This window comes from Pimephales promelas, chromosome 24 (genome assembly GCF_988280905.1).
Source record: "Pimephales promelas chromosome 24, fPimPro1.hap1.1, whole genome shotgun sequence".
In the NCBI taxonomy this organism is placed as follows: Eukaryota; Metazoa; Chordata; class Actinopteri; order Cypriniformes; family Leuciscidae; genus Pimephales; species Pimephales promelas.
In genome coordinates, this window is record NC_142792.1 from 29530740 (window position 1) to 29533681 (window position 2942).

Here is a 2942-nt window from a genome sequence, read left to right on the forward strand (position 1 = left end):
ATCCTCAGGTTAGGTCGAGTAAGTCAAATCTGCCCTAAATCATAAGCATTCGAATGGTATTTTCAATTGTTCAGATGACTTCTCTGTGGTCAGTTCTTGCTTAACGTTTATTAACACTGCTAGACAGTTACTTGTAAATGGCCTTAGTTATTTATTAATGTAAATATGCCAGAAATAAAAGTTAGTTTCAAACTTACATTTTTTATGCTCAAACTCTGGAATAGCTTTCCCGATATGGTTCGAAGCTCTGACTCGGTCACAGTTTAAAACTAGACTAAAGATGCATCTCTTTAGCCAAGCATTCACATACTGCTTACCTTTTATTCCTCTGTTGAATCAGATTGAATGCATTTAATACTATAAAACTTGAAGAGTCTGTATGTTGCTTGTATAGGTTGCATAGTATTTACAGTCATTACTTCCCTGTGTGTATTGCGTGGTTGCTGAGAGTTTGTGAGATTGTGGTTTTTAACATCTACTCCTCTGTAATGGAAATCATTATGAACATCAGCTATGCTAATTATTTCCTATCTGTTTTCTGCTGTTATCTTGGGATGCTTGTCCTGAGAAAAAATGGCGTTCATCAACTCCAGTTTGTCGGAGCTGTTGTGCTGCACGCGGGAGCGAACAACATCAGGCTGAGGCAGACGGAGGTTTTGAAGGACTACAGGAGCCTGGTCGAGATGGTACACAACACATGGCCTGAAGCAACAAACATCGTGTCTGGACCGCTTCCCACGTACAGACAAGGACAGGAAAGGTTCAGTAGACTATCTGCACTAAATGAATGGTTAATGTCATTGTGTAATGAACAGAAACTGTTCTTTGTAAATAATTGGCATCTGTTCTGAGAGAGACCTAGGCTGTATCATGCTGATGACCTTCACCACAGCAGAGTCGAAGCGGCTGTTCTGTCGGACATCTCCAAGACGTTACACACCTAATGACTAGTAAGTCAAAGTCCAAATCACAGTATTTGTTGTTCAGACTTAATTGATATGTTTAGTGTGGAACATTTTTATTGAAACTTTGTCTATTCCTCGTTTAGTGAGGCCTGTGGAGAGACAGTAAGACGCCTGTGGAGAGATGCCTGTGGGCTGTGAGCTGCTGGATCGGCGGTCAGCGCTTGAAACATCACGTGCCGATGTTAACAAGTCAGTGGTTAGTTACTCTTTGACTCTGACTTTGTTTACTCCATGCGTTTCTCTACCCAGAAGGATTTGATCATCTCTGGCTTCATTTACTCCGGCACCGACACAACACCATCGACCATGGATAACACAGTGGAAGACACAAGCCAGGACCAGAGCTAGAACCTCTCCGCCGCCGGTCCCGGTCTTCAAGATCTCCACCAGGCACCGCTTCTCCCCTCTTCGCAAGTCAGAATGTGGCGACGACGCCGTGATCATCGGCACGTCCATGGTCTGTCATGTCCTTGCTACCTCAGGTAAGGATAAGGTGCGCACTCACTGCTTTCCTGGTGCTCATGTTCTTGATGTCGCTGCACAGGTTCCCGAGATCTTGAACGGTGACTAGAGCATCAGAGCTGTTGTGCTGCATGCGGGAGTGAACGACATCAGGCTGAGGTTCTGAAAGACTACAGGAGCCTGATCGAGACAGTATGCAACACACCGCCTGAAGCAACGATCATCGTGTCTGGACCGCTTCCCAAGTACAGACAAGGATGGGAAAGGTTCAGTAGATTATTTGCATTAAATGAATGATTAATGTCATTGTGTAATGAACAGAAACTGCTTTTTGTAAATAATTAGAATCTGTTCTGGGAGAGATCTAGGCTGTATCGTGCGGATGGCCTTCACCCCAGCAGAATCGGAGCGGCTGTTCTGTCGGACAACATCTCCAAGACGTTACACACCAGATGACTAGTAAGTCAAAGTCCAAATCACAGTCTTTGTTGTCCAAACTTAATTGATGTGCTTAGTGTGGAACATTTATATTGAAACTGTCTATTCCTCGTTTAGTGACTCCTGTGGAGAGACGAATTGACGGCTGTGAGCTGCTGGATCGGCAGTCAGCGCTTGAAACATCACGCGCCGATGCTCACAAGTCAGTGGTTAGTTCCTCTTTGACTCCGACTTCGTTTACTCCATGTGTTTCTTTGCCCAGGAGGATGCGATCATCTCTGGCTTCATTCACTCCGGCACCGACACAACACCATGGACCATGATCACACAGCGGAAGATACGAGCCAGGACCTCTCCGCCGCCCCTCCCGGTCTTCGAGATCTCCACCCGGAACCGCTTCTCCCCTCTTCACGAGTCGGAACGCGACGACGCAGTGATCATCGGCACGTCCATGGTCCGTCATGTCCGTGCTGCACTCATTGCTTTCCTGGTGCTCGTGTTCTTGATGTTGCTGCACAGGTTCCCGAGATCCTGAAAGTGATGAGCAAGTCGGAACTGTTGTGGTGCACGCGGGAGCGTGTTAACCTTTCGATTAAGTTTCTCTAGTCTCTATTTTATGATTATCTTTTTTTTTTTATTTAAAAAAAAAAGAAAATAAATTTCTAATCCTTAAGCATATCCACGCACATGCTATTTAGCAGGTGCTTAACTGTTCAATTACTGGCCAGAATTGAACAGTTAAAGCCCCAAGTTGGGTGCCATGTTTTATGGTGTGTGCTTTAATCTTAACACATTTAAACTTATTTATTATCCTCATGTTAGGTCGAGTAAGTCAAATCTGCCCTAAATCATAACCATTTGAATGCTACTTACAATTTGTTCAGATGACTTCTCTGTGGTCAGTTCTTGCTTAAGGTTTATTAACACTGCTAGATGATTACTTGTAATTAGCATTAGTTATTTATTAATGTAAATATTCCAGAAATAAAAGTTAGGCTCAAACTTAAATTCTTTATGCTCAAACTCTGGAATCTACTCCTGTGTAAGGGAAATCTTTATGGACATCAGCTATGCTAA

At 43.8% G+C, this 2942-nt stretch overlaps 1 long non-coding RNA gene across 1 annotated transcript; it reads left to right on the forward strand.

The window, feature by feature from the left end:
* The first annotated feature begins 1059 nt into the window (after positions 1-1059).
* Positions 1060-2211, forward strand: LOC148969353 (uncharacterized). The gene is made up of 3 exons (XR_016149889.1): positions 1060-1447; positions 1510-1886; positions 1983-2211. It is a non-coding gene; the product is annotated as an uncharacterized LOC148969353 (long non-coding RNA).
* Positions 2212-2942: the final 731 nt, after the last annotated feature.